This window comes from Elephantulus edwardii, unplaced genomic scaffold (genome assembly GCF_000299155.1).
Source record: "Elephantulus edwardii isolate Elephantulus edwardi_28Jun2011 unplaced genomic scaffold, EleEdw1.0 scaffold00117, whole genome shotgun sequence".
NCBI classification, from domain to species: Eukaryota; Metazoa; Chordata; class Mammalia; order Macroscelidea; family Macroscelididae; genus Elephantulus; species Elephantulus edwardii.
The window spans coordinates 9,168,605-9,185,648 of record NW_006399867.1 but is presented as its reverse complement, the minus strand read 5'-3'; positions in this window follow the sequence as shown (position 1 = coordinate 9,185,648).

Here is a 17,044-nt window from a genome sequence, read left to right as displayed (position 1 = left end):
AAATCACCCACCTTTGGCTTGGTAGCATCACTTTCTATCCACTAGGCCAACAGAACTCTCTTGTTGTTATTTTTGTTAAGTGTCGTTAATTTGTAGATGACTCATAGCAACCCTATGAACGAAAAGACCTGAACACTTATATAACTTTCATCATTTCTCCAAGTTCATAGAGTTTCCAGAGGCAAATTATTTTGGAAGTGGATACCACTCCTGCTTCCAAGCTTGTTTTAATCAGAGAGCTCCACCAAACACTGTCCACCGTGAATAACCATTATCGCATTTGTCACAGTGTTTAGCATCACAGCAACCACAAGTTACCTCTGTACAGCAAATGGACAGACGAGTGCTATACCACTTAGAAGAATGTTTGACCAAAAACAATTAAAACCAGACACTAGGACATATGTACAGATATATATGTATGTATATCTACATACATAGAAATGTGTTTTTTCTATTTATAGAGGTATGTGCATGTACACACTCATTGAAAGAGAGAAAGAAGGAGAGAGGGAGAGAGACCACTCTGGTGGCCTGGCAGTAAGTAGTTGTGCTGTCAACTCAAAGGCACTCAGTTCAAATTCACCAGCCGCTCTGCAGGAGAAAGATATGCAATCTACTCCCGTGTAATTTATAGCCTCTGAAAACCCTATGAAGAGTCAGTTATGAGTCAGTTCCATCTCAATGTTTGTTGCTATATAGGTGCTTTTGAGTTGAGTCCAAACTTTCCCAGTGTCAGTCTGGAGACTAAAGTACACCTGATATAAGCCATGGTCTTTGCAATTACTTGCTATGCATCAGAGAGCTGGACTAAGGATGACAAAAGAAGAATCAATGCCTTGGAGTTATGGTGCTGCAGAAGAGTATTGAACATACCACAGACTGCCAGGAGAACAGACAGGTCGTCCTAGAGAGGGTGTAACCAAACTGTTCCAGGGGGCAAGGATTTTTAAGCACCATCTCACATACTTTGGACATGTGGCTAGGAGGAACCAGTCCTTGGAGAAGGACATCATGCTTGGAAGGCTGGAGGGTCAGTGAAGCAGGGGAAGACCCAGGATGAGATGGATTGACTCAGTAACTGGAGAAATAGGATTTGGTCTGTTGGTGATGATGAGGTTGGCTCAGGAGTGGGCAGGTTTCAGAGCTATTGCACACAGAGTTACTTGTGACTCATAACAACAATAACATTGAGTTGATTCTGACTCATATGACACTATGAACAATAATAATGAATCTTGTCCTGTCCTGTGCCATCCTCACCATCTCTGATATATTTGAGCCCGTGGTTACAATTACTGTGTCAGTCCATCTCCTTGGGGGTCTACCTCTCTTTCAGGAACCCTCCACCTTTCCAAACATGATGTCCTTTCCAAGAACAGGCCTCTCCTAAAAACATGGCCAAAGTATGTGAGATGAAGTTTCCTCATCCTTGCCTCCAAGGACTACCCTGGTTGTACTTCTTGAAGACATGCTTATTTGGTTTCTTGGTAGTTCATGGGATATCCAGTACTCTTCTCCAACATCACAATTGAAAGGCATCAATTCCTCTTCTATTATCCTTATTCATTGTCTAACTTTCATATGCAAGAAATTGAAAAGAACATGACTTGAAACAGTTACTTGAATTTAGTCCTTAAATTGACATCATCTCTCCTTAGCACTTTGGAGAGGTCTTTAACAGTAGATTTTCTCAATACATCACATCCCTTTGATTTCTTGACTGCTGAGACCAAGGATGTTGATTGTGGATCCAACCAAGATGAAACTACTGACATTTTCAATCTTTCCCCCATCTATCGTGTTGGCCCAGTGGTGAAGATTTTTGTCTTCTTTATATGGAAATGTAATCATATTGACGACTGTAGTCTTTGATTTTCTGAAGCAAGTGTTTCAAGTGCTCCTCACTTTCAGGAAGCAAGATTATCTCAGTTGTATAATGCAAGTTGGTGATGAATATTCCTCCAATTTTGATGCCATATTCTTCAAAGAGTTCTCAAGTGATTTGTTTAATGTACAGATTATACACATATGGAGGCTGCTATTAGGAGACAGAACCCACTTGACAGTAGTGGAATAGATATAGATATAGATGATATAGATAGATATAGAGATAGAGGTATAGAGATAGAGTTAGAGATTGAGATAGATGAGATAGAGATAGATAGATAGATAGATAGATAGATAGATAGATAGATAGATAGATAGATAGATAGATATAGATGATAAAGATATAGACAAATAGATTCCTGTAATCTTCACAGAGAACTTAATTTCTCTTTATGGTTGAAAATACATGCATATTCTTTTATATGTATAGATGGCGTATTTTTACTCATTCATCCGGTGAATTATTGAATAATAATAGTGAAGAAGAGTATCCTTGCCTTATTCTTGATTTTAGGGAGAAAATTTCCAGTGTTTTACCATGGGGTAAGTATAGTATTAGTTGTGGGGGTTTCACAGATGCTTTGTATTCTATGGAGAAACCTCTCTTCTATTTCTAGTTTGCTTGGTTCACTTTTCTTTGTTTATCATGAAAAGTTATTTAATTGTGTCATATAGAGTTGGTTCTTTGGTTCTTGTTTTGCTTTCTATTAATGTGATATGAGACTCGCTGGTAGAGTCATCAGTAGAGAGTTGAGCTGATAACCTAAAGGCTGTTCCTCTCTGGTTGTTTGAATCTACCATCAGTGCCAAGGAGAAGTATGAGCATTCTCCTCCTACCTCCTGACAATATGCAGATCATTGCTTTGGCATTTTCAGGTGTCATCAAGGTCAAGTACAACTCATAGTGAACCTATGAACAACCAATCTGAACGCTATCCTATACCTGTGTCATCTTCAGCATTTCTGACATGCTTGAGCTCACTGTTACAGCCACTGTGTCAATATGTTATGTGCCGTCAAGTCACCTGTGACTCATAGCAACTCTGTGAACAACAGCCCCAAACCCTGCTCTATCCTGTGCCAATCTTATTGTCTCTGATATACCCACCCGGATTACCACAGTCACTGAATCAATCCACCTCATCGAGGGTCTTCCTCTCCTGCGCTGTCTCTCTACACTCCCAAGCATGACGTCCTTATCCAAGGGCTGGTCCCTCCTTGCAACATATCCAAAGTATGTCAGATGAAGCTTCAGAATCCTTGCCTCCAAGGAGTAGCCTGGTTTAACTCTCTCCGGGATGAACCTGTTCATTTTCTTTACAGTCCATGGTATATTCAATAATCTTCTCTAACACCACAGCTCAAAGGCATCAATTCTCCTTTCCTCCCTAGTCATTGTCCAACTCTCTGATGCATAGCAAGTGATTGCAAAGATCATGGCCTGTATCAGGCACAGCTTAGTCTCCAGAGTGATATCATTGCTCTTCAGTACTTTGGAGAGGTCCCTAACAGTAGAGTTTTCCATTGCAATAACGTCTTTTAACTTCCTGGCTGCTGGTGCCAAGAGTGTTGACTGGAGCCAAGCAAACGAAAGCTGTGAACAATCTCAATCTCTTGACCATCCATCCTGATGCTGCCAGTTGGCCCAGTGGTGAGAATCTTTGTCTTCTTGATATTGAGCCTCAATCCATATTGAAGGCTGCAATGCTTGGCCTTCTGCAACAAGTGCCTTAGTTCTTTCTCAGTTTCAGCAAGCAGGATTGTGTCAAAGCTTAGGAAATCCAAAAGAGAGTCAAGTATAAGTTGGTTTTGACTCGATGGTGATGAATGAAATATTATTTATTACATTACTTAGTTTTCTTATACCGAATTATCTTTATATTCCTGTGATAAATCCCAATTAGTGATAAATTTCAGTTAGTAACCCTTTCAATATGCTATTCGATTTGGTTTAGTAATATTTTGCTGAGAATTTTTGTGCATGTTGTGCTATTAACTAAAAGACCATTGATTCTAATTCACTAGTTGGGAGGAAAATGCAGTCTCCTCCTATAATGATATATATCCTTGGAAACTCAATGGAGGGTCACCATAAGTTGGCATCAACTCAACCACTGTGGGTTTATTTATGAGGGGTATTTGCCTGTTTCTTCTTTTCTTGGATGTCTTTAACTGGCTTTGTTGATGTTTGCCATTATGTCAGTGCTCCAGAGGGTTTTCAGAGGCAGTAAATCCCAGGGAAGGCGATTGTCCATCCTTCTTCTAGGGTAATGCTTGTTTTCGAGAATAAGTTGGGATGTATTTCCACCTTTTCTGTTTCCTGAAAGAATTTGGGAAGTATTGATGTTAATTCTTTATATATTTGGCATTTCTTTTTTGTTTGTTTGTTTTGTTGTATACAACATAGCAAAGAGTCAGAAATGCCTGAACAGCACTGAACAACAACAAAAACAAAGTATTTCAAGAATGAAAAAGAAAAATGTCCCAGCATGTACACACATACTTAGATAATAACTCAGATATAAAACATGTTAATATTGGTAACAACAACTAGAAAGGAATCAACTTCAAAATAGCTTTTATTCTTTCAATGCTTACACATATTGTATGTTTTAACTTAAAATGTGTCATAAACATTATTCTACAACATAAATTTTTGTAACTCAGTATACTATTTTGAAATTCATTTGTCTTGCAATGTATTAGTAGAGATCTAGTTCCTTCATTTTAAATGATGTAGAACATCCCACTATAAAAGATGAATATGGCATAATTAACATCTTAATTTTCCTATTGTGAACATTTAATTTACCTTTGTTCCAAAATATTATTACATATTATTTTTGTTCAGACACACATATAAGGTTGAGCTAGCGGCCATAAACCTTCCACTGAGATTTTATAATTAAAATTTTACTACAACATTCCTATTCAATCTGTATGCTGAGGAAATAATTTGAAAAGTTGGATTCTATGAAGAGGAATATGGTATCAGGATTGGAGGAAGACGCATCAACAATTTATGCTATGCAGATGACACAACCTTGCTGGCAGAAAATGAAGAAGGCTTCAGACACTTGTTCCAGAAGATCAAAGACTATAGCCATCAGTATGGATAAGTCCTCCCTAGTGGACTAAAAGGCAACATCATGACAGATGGATCAAAGATTGAAATTGTCAATGAGTTCATATGACTTGGATCTAAACTCAACACTCATAGCAACAACCATCAAGAAATCAATAGACATGTTGCACTGGGATAATCTACTGTCACGGATTTCTCCAAAGTGTTAAAGAACAGTGATGCTAATTTAAATACTAAGGTGTGTTTCATCCAAGTCACGATATTTTCAATTACTTCTTATGCATCTGAAAGATGCACAGCACAAGCATACTAGAAGACGACTTGGTGCCTATAAGTTGCCGTGTTGTAGAGGAGCATTGACTATCCCATTAAATGCCAGATGAAGACACAAGTACATCTTGGAGAATGTGCAACCAGGCTGCTTCTTAAAGGCCATGATGGTGAAACTTGGTCTCACATACTTTGGGCTTATTGTCAAGAGAGGCCAGGCCTTAGACATCTTTTCCCATGCTGGGAAAGATGGAATGCCAGGGAAAGTGAGGAAGACCTTCAACAGAATGCATTGACACAGTGGCACTAGCAATAGACTCAAGTAGAGCAGAGAGGTGAGGATAACACAGAATAGGACAAGTTTCAGCTCTGTTGTTCACAGATTAACGCTGAGTCATGGTGATTTCACTGGCACTGAACAAGAACAACATACTTGGTTTATCACCTGTATATCCAACTATCCATCTGTACTATTTTTGTGCCATATTATTCTTTTTAATTTACTAACTGATCTGCTGTTGGGAACCTCTCTGGAGTGCTGAAAGGCAACAATGTCAATCTAGAAACTGGGGTGTGCTTGATCCAGGCCATGGTTTTCATAATTATTTGCTATGCATCAGAGAGCTGGACAGTGAGTAAAGATGACATATGAAGAATCAATGCTTTTGAGTTGTGGTGCTGGAGAAGAGTTTTGAGCATACCATGGACCATCAAGAAAACAAATAGGTCTGTCTTGGAAAGGGTGAAATCAAGCTTCTCCTTAGAGGCTAGGATTTTGAAGCTCTATCACACGCACTTTGGGCATGTGTCAAGGAAGGACCAGTCCTTGCAGAGGGACATCATGCTCAGAAGGGTGGAGGGACAGTGCAGGAGAAGACCCCGGAAGAGATGGATTGACACAGTACTTGGGGTAAATGGAGATAGGTATGTCAGAATCAGTGAGACTTGCTCAGGACAGAGCAGGCTTAAGAGCTGCTGTAAATAGGGTCACACTACTCACAGACACACAAAAGTGACAATAACAATTTTTACTATTTTGCTGTGGAGCATATTTTGTTGTTGAGTAGAACATGCGCCAATTCAAGAATTTCTGCAAAAAAAAAAAATAAAAAAAATAATTTCTTCAAGTACAAATCAGTGACATTGATTACATTCCTCAAACTGTGCAACCATTTTTTTACCCTTTTTTTCTGAATTTTTGCGGCTCCGTTAACGTAAAATCATGGCCCCCTAAATATCCTATCAGATCTTTCAAATTGCTGTTGTCTGTTTGATCCCATATCAAGAGATCTTGAAAGAACACAGTGCTTAAGGTGAACATTCTTTACTTAGTCTAAATGGTTATTTGGCTTCAACAAGATTTCAAAGAATAGAGGTTTATGACTTAAGGATGCAATTGTAAAGATTATTTCAGAGGTTTATCAGTCTCCTTGGGTTCATAAATCCTAATTTCTATAAAAATTTGGAATTTTGTTTGACATTTCCCCCTTTTGACCAGGATTATTTTTGATGCTGTTTCTTTGCTATTAAATATTACTAAAGCAATGATTAAATTGTAGGGGTGGAACACAAAACTGTGAATCCCAAGCTAGAGGAGCAAGGTGAGCTAAAGTCTGAAGGAATACCAAAAATGGGACTTTTGTAGTAATAAAATAATTGTCACTTAATGCACTAACAACTGTAGGATACACATGGATTTAGAAGTGTTAAAATACAAAAAGTGAAGTGAGGAAGTGAGACATCACAGAAGCATTGAAATGAAGTAGATAATACTTGCAAACTGCTTTACAAAGTGATTGTGAAAATTTTACTCCTGACAGCATGAAAAAAATTCCAGTTTTCTACACTGAGTGTTTCTCAGGCTGAACAGGAAGTAAAGATTCACACTTTGAATTTCAATGCTAAGAGATTTTATGGGTTAGATATTAAAACTTACAGGAAGCATCAAACAAAGATAGAAGGAGCTCACCGAGTCACTGTAGCAAAAATAATTGGTCAGTGCTAACCTGCTTCAGGAGGTAGCATATAATCAAGATCCAATGGTACTGAAGGAAGAAGTTCAAGTTTCATTTAAGGCTTTAAAGAGTAAAAAAATTAAGGCTCTAGGAATTGACAGAAAACTTATTGAAATATTTCAACATACAGATACAGCCCTAGATTTGCTCAATCATCAGTGGCAGCAAATTTAGAATTTAAAATCTGCCTGGCAAACTGACAGGAAGAGTGTCATATTTGTGCCTATTTCAAACAAAGGTGGTCTAAAATCAATTATCAACAATATCATTAATATCTTGGAAGGAGGAGTGGCATCCACTTCCGTAATAGCTTGCCTCCGGAAACGCTATGAACCTGGAGAGAGGATGAAAGGCACCCAAGCGTCAAGGACTCTCCTTCATAGGGTCGCTATGAGTCGCCTGCGACTCGACGGCACTTCACAACAACATGATTAATATCACAGGCAAGTAAAATCTAACAGTTGTTGTGTACCATCGCGTCAGAACTGACCCATAGCTGAGCCTCTGGCAGGTTTTTAGAGGCAATTAGTCACATGGGAGGAGATTGCTCGTCCTTCTCCCACAGAGCAGTTGGTAGCTTTGAATTGTGTGTCTTCAGGATTGCAGTCCAGCTTCTTGCCACTAGGCCACCAGTTGTTGCTGTTGTTACATGTCATCGAGTCGCCTGTGACTCTACGTACAACAGCCCTAAACCCTGCTCTATCCTGTGCCAATCTTATTGTCTCTGACACCAGAGCTTCTAAAATGCAACAGAACATAATTTAAAAATGGTTACATCAGGAGATTGAAATGGAATTGTCAGAAATTCAAGGATGATTCAGAACAGGGCATAGTACAAGGGATATTCTTGCTGATGTTAGTTGGATTTTGGTTGATGTTAGAGAACTGTGCAAAAATATTTACCAGTGTTTCATGGACTATTCAAAGGGGTCGTTTGGTTTGTAAAAAATTCTGACTAATATTGTGAAGAATGAGAATACCAGAACACTTTATAATGTTCATGCAGAACATGTGCACTGACCAAGAGCATAAAGTGATATTTACACTTTAAAACAAGAGAGGATGTGAGTTAAAGTTGTTTGTGTTTGCTATACTTCTCCAATCTATAGGTCGAGAAAATAATCTGAAGATCTGGACTATATGAAGGAAAATCCAGGATCAATATTGGATTGAAATATATTAACAACCGGTGAGAAGCAGATTATTGTTGTTGTTAGGTGCCGTTGAGTCAAGTACGACTCATAGCAACCCTGTGAACAACTCATTTGAACCCTGTCCTATCCTGTGGCAGCCTCACGGTCTCTGACACACTCAGTCCCATTGCTGTCAATCCACCTGGTTGAAGATCTTCCTTTTTTCTCTGACTCTCCACCTTTCCAAGCACTATACCCTTTCCAAAGAATAAATAGGTTTTTTTAAATATTCCCAAAGTATGTGAGGTGAAGCTTTATCATCTTTGCCTCCAAGGAGCACTTTGGCTGCACATTTTGAATGACATATCTGTTCATTCTTTTAGAAGTTCCTGGGATGTTCAGTACTCTTCTACAACACCAGAGCTCAAAGCCATCAATTCTTCTCCTATCATCCTTATTGATTGTCCAGCTCTCAGATGTCTAGATAAGTTTATATAAACCTGCTTGGTGAAACCAAGCACTTACTGATAAACATCACAGGTCATAGACTGAAGTATGAATTCTACCTCAACATAAAATAAGCAAAATTCCGCACAACTGAACCAATAAGCAACATCATAACAAATGAAAAAATTGACATTGTCAAGAATCTCATTATACTTGGAACCACAATCCATGCTCATAGAAACAGTCATTAAAAAATCAAAAGACATCTCAAGGGAGCTCTGGTGGCCTAGTGGCAAGATGCTGCACTGCAGTCCCAGAGGTATGCGGTTCAAATCCACCAGATGCTCTGCTGGAGAAGGAGGGGGCAATCTCCTCCTGTACCAGTCAGATCTGATTTGATGGTACATGTAAAAATAATACAATAAAAAAATGTTAAAAAATCAAAAGACATCTTGCATTGCACGAATCTAATGTAAAGGACTTCTTCCAAGTCTGAAGGAGCAAGTATATCACTTTGAGGATTAAGGTGTGCCTGATTCAAGCCATGATATTTTCAATTGCTGCATATGTCACATGGGGGGAAAAAAGGACAATAAGGAAGATCAAAGAAAAATTATTGCAGGGCAGCTTGGGAATGCAAAGCAAAGTATTAGAATGTACAAAGAACTGGAGTGCCATCTACTTCCTAAACAACATGCCTCTGGAAGCTCTACGAACTTTGAGAAACAACAAATAGTTATAGAAAGGTTTCAGGTCTGGAGGATCTATGAGTCATGCTCGACTTGACAACAATCAACAACAACAATTATATAGTAAGGGAGCTCTAATGGCCTAGTAGTAAAGAATTGCACTGGCAACCCAGAGGTACACAGTTCAAATCCAAAAGGAGAAAGATGGGCAGAAATATAGAAAAGTAGGACAGGTGCTGATTGCATACTAGACCATCAACTATTCATATGCAAGTTCAAATTCACAGGAATCGAAATTTGACCTTGAGCCTGTCCCACCTGAGAAACCAACTTAGGAACAGCTCTCAGGCCTTGAACGTTATTAAACGAAGACCAGATGACCTGAATGAGGATATCAAGAATATCATCCATGAAGAATACAAAAGGTCATTACAAAGACAGAAGAAGAAAAGACCAAAATGGATGCTAGAAGAGACTCTGAATATTGCACTAGAGTGGCGAGAAGCCAAAGTAAAGGGAAGAAATAACGAAGTTAAGGAGCTGAATAGAGGATTTCAAAGGCCACCACGAGAAGGCAAAGCAAAGTATTATAATAAAATGTGGAAAGAACTGAAGTTAGAAAATTCAAAGGGCTGAACTCACTCAGTACTTCTTAAGCTGCAGGAACTAAAGAAAAAGTCAAGCCTTGAGTTGCAAGACTTAAATATGCTATGGGTAGAATATTGAATGATCCAGGAAGCAATAAAAGAAGATGGAAGGAGTATACAGAGTCACTGTACCAAAAAGAAATGGCTGACACAGAAGAATTTTAAAAAAACAAACAAACCAAAAACATGTAATCAAGAGGCAATGGTGATGAAGGAGGAAGTTTAGTCTTCTCTGAAGGACTTGGCAAAAAAATAAATCCCCAGGAATTGATGAAATATCAACTGACATATTTCAATAAACAGATTCTCTACTGGATGTGGTCACCAAGTTGTGCCAAGAAATCTGGAGGACATTTGGCCAACTGACTGGAAGATATTTATATTTATTCCCATTTGAAAAAAGGTGACCAAACAGAGTATGGAAATTATCGTACAGTATCATTTATATCACTTGCAAACAAAACCCTGTTGAAAATAATCCAGAAATGACTGGAACAGTATATTGACAGAGAACTACCAGAACTACAAGCTGGGTTTAGAAGAGGTTATGGCACTACAGACATTATTGTCAATGTCAAGTGAATCTTGGTAGAAAGCAAAGAGTACCAGAGAGATATCTATTTGTGTTTCACTATGCAAAGGTATTTGACTGAGTAGATCATATTTGACTAATTTGTTGGATCACAACAAATTGAGGAGAACGGGAATCCCAGAACACTTGATTGTGCCTATGTGAAATCTATAACTTGGACCAGGAAGCAGTCCTCAGAATAGAGCAGGAAATACTGCATGGTTAAAAATCGTGAAGGGAGTGCATCAGGGATACATTCTGTCTCCATACCTTCTCAGTCTATGTGTAGAATAGATCATTCAGGAGGCTGGGCTTTATGAGGAAGAATGTGACATCAGGATTGGAGGAAGACTCATCAACAACCTATGTTATGCAGATGACACAACCTTGCTTACGGAAACTGAGACAGACCTGAAGCACTTGCTGTGAAAGATCAAGGACTGTAGCCTTCAATATAGATTGAAGCTCAACATCAAGAAGACAAAGATTCTCACCACTGGGTCAATTGGCAGCACCATGATGGATGGAGAAGAAACTAAGGTTTTTAACAGTTACATCTTGCTGGGCTCCACAATCAACACTCTTGGCACTAGCAGTCAGGAAATCAAAATATGAATTGCATTAGATAAATCTGCTGTCAGGGAACTTTCCAAAGTGCTAAAGAGCAATGGTATCAGTCTAGAGACTAAGGTACGTCTGATCCAGGCCATGGTCTTTGCAATTACTTGCTATGCATCAGAGAGCTGGACAATGACTAAGGATGACTGAAGAAGAATTGCTCCCTTTGAGTTGTGGTGCTGGACAAGAGTCTTAAACATACTGTGGACCACCAAGAGAACAAATAGGCCTGTCTTGGACAGGGTGAAACCAAGTTTCTCCCTGGAGGCTAGGATATTGAAGCTCCATTTCACATACTTTGGGCACGTGGCCAGGAGGGGACCTGTCCTTGTAGAAGGACATATGCTCAGAATGTGGAGGGACAGCGCAGGAGAGGAAAACCCCAGATGAGATGGATTGATACAGTAACTAGGACAATGGGGGTAGGTGCATCAGAATAAATGAGAACTGGCTCTGGACAGGGCAGGCTTCAGAGCTGCTGTACATAGGGTCACTATGTGTTGCAGATGACTCGACGGCACATAATAAGAACAATTCAGAGTATTCCACGAGATTTTTGTTTCTTTACTGTTCTAAATCACACACTGAAAATAATATATTCTAATGGATTGTTGTTGGTGTTCAATAACATTAGTGTTTTTGAATTTATATCAGTTTGTGAAAATACGATATTCTGCCAAAACAAGACTCAACTCATTGCCCTCAGGTCAGAACTGACTCCTGGATAGCCCTCCAGTAGATTTTCAGAAGGTTGTAATTCACACACAAGGAATGTGTGAACTCCTCGAGTTCCCTATTTTGCTGAAACGTCTCTTGATATTCCTATGTAGACAATCACATCAAATTCAAAGGTTAAAGATTTTTTTTCCTGCTATTTCTACCACACTCTCAATTTTTGAAAGCACATACGTGATGTAAAATTTCACTGAATGCTTATTCCTCCTCCATGGAGAGGGTCCTAATTTTTGTCCTTTATTCCCGCACAATGAAGCCCTAGTGGAGCAGTGGTTAAGCACTGCTGGGCTGCCAGTTGTGGTCTGAACCACAACAATCACTCTTTGGAGTAAAAGTTGGCTGTCTGCTTTTGTAATGACCACAGCCTTACTTTTGTAAATATTACTTTTTTGAAGATTTAACTCTGTTCTAAGGGGTCACTGTGAGTTGAGGTTAAGTCAATGGCAATGAGTTTGGATTTTGGGGTTTGGAATCTGGCATGCGCTCACATTAGCAGATTTTCTGTTGTTACACCATCTTTATATCCTGGGGAGACACCCTTCCTTGAGTGTGGCTAGCTGTCCACTTCTCCTTGTACTGCTGGCCTTTTAAAATAGACTTTGCTTTTTAGAGCAATTTTCATTTTATATAAAAATGTTCACAAAGTACAGAGAGGCTCTTCTGTGCATTCTCTTCCTCCCCTTATTAATAACTTGTTATCATTTTTGTTGTTAATTAACCAATATGGATGCATTATTAATTACCAAAGTAGGGAGCTCTGGTGGCCGACTGGTAAGAAGCTGTGCTCCAATCCCAAAGGCACGTGGTTCAAGTCCACTAGCTGCTCTGTGGGAGGTTGGGCAACTTTTTCCCCCATGTAATTACTGCCTCTGAAAACCTGCTGAAGAATCAGCTATGACTTCGTTCCAGTTCTACAGAACACAAAAGCCAAGAGTTGACATTAGAGTTCACTCCTTGTAATTAAACAGCCCTATGGGGGTTGACTGGCACTCGTGGCCTGATGGTAAGAAGCTGTGCTACAATCCATAAGGCACATGGTTCAAATCTACCAGCTGCTCCACAGGAGAAGGATGGGCAATCTCCTCCCATGTACTTTACTGCCTCTGAAAACCCACTGGAGGGTCGGCTATGAGTTGATTGTGACTCAGTGAGACTCAACAACAGTAACAACATATGTGTTAACAAAGGCAGTACACTGCTAGATTTGCATTGCTAATATTTTGTTTAAGATTTTTCTCTCTGCTCTGACTCACTAAAATGTTTTATGTGTGTGCTTGGGATCGTGTGAGAAATAGAGCTCTGTGACCTCATGGAGTTCAAGATCCATGAGAAAAGATGTAAAATAGAGACATAACTAGATAATCTCAGTGACTGAATTATTTGGAAGAACATTTTTTAATTTTAAAATAGATAATGAGCTTTTTATATGGCTTTCCAATTGATTTTGGGTTTGTTGTTTTTTTTTTTATTACACTTTGTGGTTTAGAATGTAGTTCTTTTCGTTTCTTATTGCTGCGTTAGCATAAATACAACAAATGGGGGCTTTAATAAACAGAAATGTATTTTCTCACAGTTCATGTTATAGTCTGTGGCACTAAGTCAGAGAGACATAGAGATGAGCCCTTAGCAGATTTCCAGAGTTATATGTCCTTCTCCCACAGAGCAGCTGGTGAGCTTAAACCATGTGCTTTTGGATTGGCAATGCAACTCCTTACCGTTAACCACAGAGCTCCCTTCACGCAGGTTGGGAAACCAGAAGACTGAATTCAGGGTACTAGCTCTCTGGGAAGGCAAATGTATTTGTCTCTTTACAGTTTCTTTTCCTTACTTCCTTGATGTCTTCGTCATCTGCTGTTGTTGCTGCTGTTGTTATTTTGCCATCAACTTGGAACCAATTCATAGCTGACTCTCCAGAAAGTTTTCAGAGCATGTAAATCACATGGGGAGTGCCAATTTTCCCCTTGACTTCGTCATCTGTTGTTGTCTACTGTCGAGTCAGAACCAACCCTCCAACCCTCTCACTTTCCTCCGCTTGTATTTCCAGTGATATCAAAATCTATTATAAGCTTCACCGTGGAGGAATTTCCCCTTACATCCAAGCAGGGTTGTGATGAGATTAGGGAGTGATGATTCCCTACCACTCCTACCATTATTATTTCTAGTTTGTATAGCCCTGGTCTGTCCACTTGCTGTACCGAAGTAACCCGTGGTTGCTGTGAAGCTGAACACTGTGACACTGACGTGTCAGATGCAAAAGTAGTTTGCCTCCAGAAATTCTATGAACTTTGGAGAAATGATGAAAATTAAGCAAGTGTTCAGGTCTTTCGTTCAGAGAGTCACTATGAGTGGTCTACAACTAGATGATATTTAACAACAACCACTGTTACTTTATTTATCATATACTGGGGGATCCTTATATATCTTCCATATTAGGGAGCTCTGGTGGCCTAGTGGCAAAAAGCTTCCCTGTAATCCTGAAGACACATGGTTTGAATCCATCAGATGCTCCACGACAGAAGGAGGGGCAGTCTCCTCCTGTGCCGTCTGGTCTGATTTGAAGGTACACAACAAGAAAAAAAAATTCTGTCTTCCACAGAATATATATACACATGTTTTGAGAAGACAATTAAATCCATGATTCTTGGTCCTCTTTATATACTGTGGTGTCTTCCTTTATTTGTTTTTTTTTCAAGCTTTGTGCCTTATCTGCTTTTTTATATCTCAGAAGTGATTGGCTTAAGTAGAGGCTTAAAATCCTCTACTTAGATACCTCATTAGCATAACAAAGAATAACTCTATTCCCAAATAATTTAATCCATAACAGTGGTCCCTGGGTGCTGTTATATTGTTGTTGTTGGGTTACCTCAAGTTGAGCATGACTCATAGCAACCCAATGAACAAAAGATCTGAACCCTGTTCTATCCTGTACCGTCCTCACACTTCTTGACACACAAGAGCCCATTGCAGCAGTCACTGCGTCAACCCACCTGGTTGAGGATTTTTCTCTCTTTTGCTGACCCTCCACCCTTCCCAGAATCATGTTCTTCTTTAAGGAATAGCACTTCCTAGTAACATGTCCCAAGTATGTGAGGTGAAGCTTCATAATTCTTGCTTTAAAAGAGCACTCTGGCTGCATCATCTCAGAGACATATCTGTTCGTTCTCTTGGCTGTCCATGGGATGTTCAGAACTCTTCTCCAACACCACAGTTTAAAAGTGTCAATTCTTTTTCTATCATTCCTATTCATTGTCTGGGTCTTGGATGCATAGCTAGTCGTCAGAAAAACTGTGGCCGGGGTCAGACCTACCTTAGTCCTCGAACTGACATCACTACTCCTTAATACTTTGGAAAGGCCCCTAATTGCAGATTTTCCCAGTATAATGCATCTCTTTATTTCCAGACTGCTCATACCAAGTGTGTTAATTGTGAATCCAGGCAAGATGAAGCTGTTGACAGTTTCAATCTCCTTTCCATCCATCATGACACTGCCTATCCGTCCAGTGGTAAGAATCTTCATTTTCCTGACATTGAGATGCAATCTATACTGAAGGCTGCATTCCTCAATCATCTGCAACAAGTGCTTCAAGCCTGCCACACTTTCAGCAAACAAGGTTGTGTCATCTGCATAACACAGGTTATTGACGAATCTCCCTCCGATCTTGTATTCAGCTCCTAACAAAAAGTGGTGGTAGTTGTTGTTAGATGCCCTCAGGTGAAGTAAGACTCATAGCAACCCTGTGAAGACCAGATCTGACTCTTGACCTATCCTGTGCTCTTCTCACAATCTCTGACACCCTCAAGCCCATTGCTGCAGTCACTGCATCAACCTACCTAACTCAGGGTTGAATTCATCTAGAGATACTGACTTAGAAAGTGTTGGTGACTATTTCTGAAAGTTCATAGCCATTGGAAAAACTCCATGGAACACAGTTTAGTCCTGACACACATGAAGTCTCCATGAATCATAATTGACTCAATGACAATTGGTTGGTTTTGGTTATGGCCAACATATGTCATCAATTATTGTAAATATATGGCTCTAAAGAAACTATATTATCTAGATACTGGGTGAGGATTGTTAACATTTTTATCTCCACTTCTCCTCTAACAGATACAAGGTTAATCCATGCCCTGAATCTGTAGGAGGCTTTTAAGGGCTTTACTGCTTTATTACTTTCCGAAGACAATAAATAGCACATTGAACTAAGCTGGAGAGCAAATACTGGGCATATGTAGCACCAGGCTCACTCCATCATCTCTTGCAGACATTACTGATCAATCATGGAGCTCAGTCCAGCACTACTGGCAATCATTCATCACTAAGAGCTGGCATGTGTAATAAAATCTTTTGACAGTGTCCCTGCTTTGGGGGACAATCACTTGATATTTTGCCCTAAAAATTTCTAGTTCTTCTTAAAATTTGTTTGTAATTGTATCTGGTAGCTATATCAGAAAAAATGTGTCCTTTTTTATGTGAGGGTTAGTATTTCTTTTAAATCAATGAACTCAACTACAAGTATAGAATTGAATGCAGATATTTCTACTTAACCTGTGTTATGCAGATGATGCAATCTTGATCGCCGAAACAGACCTCAGGTGCTTACTGCAGAAGGTCAAGGACTGCAGTAGGTCAAGGACTGCAGTCTTCAATATGGATTGCATCTCAACTTGAAGAGAACAAAGATTTTCACCCCTGGGCCAATTTGCAACATCATGATAGAGAAGAGATTGCGATTGTTAGTAATTTCACCTTGCTCCATTGCACAATCAACACTCTTGATACCAGTGGTCAGAACATCAAAAGACAGGTTATATTGGGAAAGTGCTGTTAGAGACCTCTCCAGAGTGCTAAAGAGCAATGATGTCAGTCCAGAGACTAAGGCATGCCTGATCCAAGCCATGGTCTTTTCAATTACTTGCTATGCATTTGAGAACTGGACAATG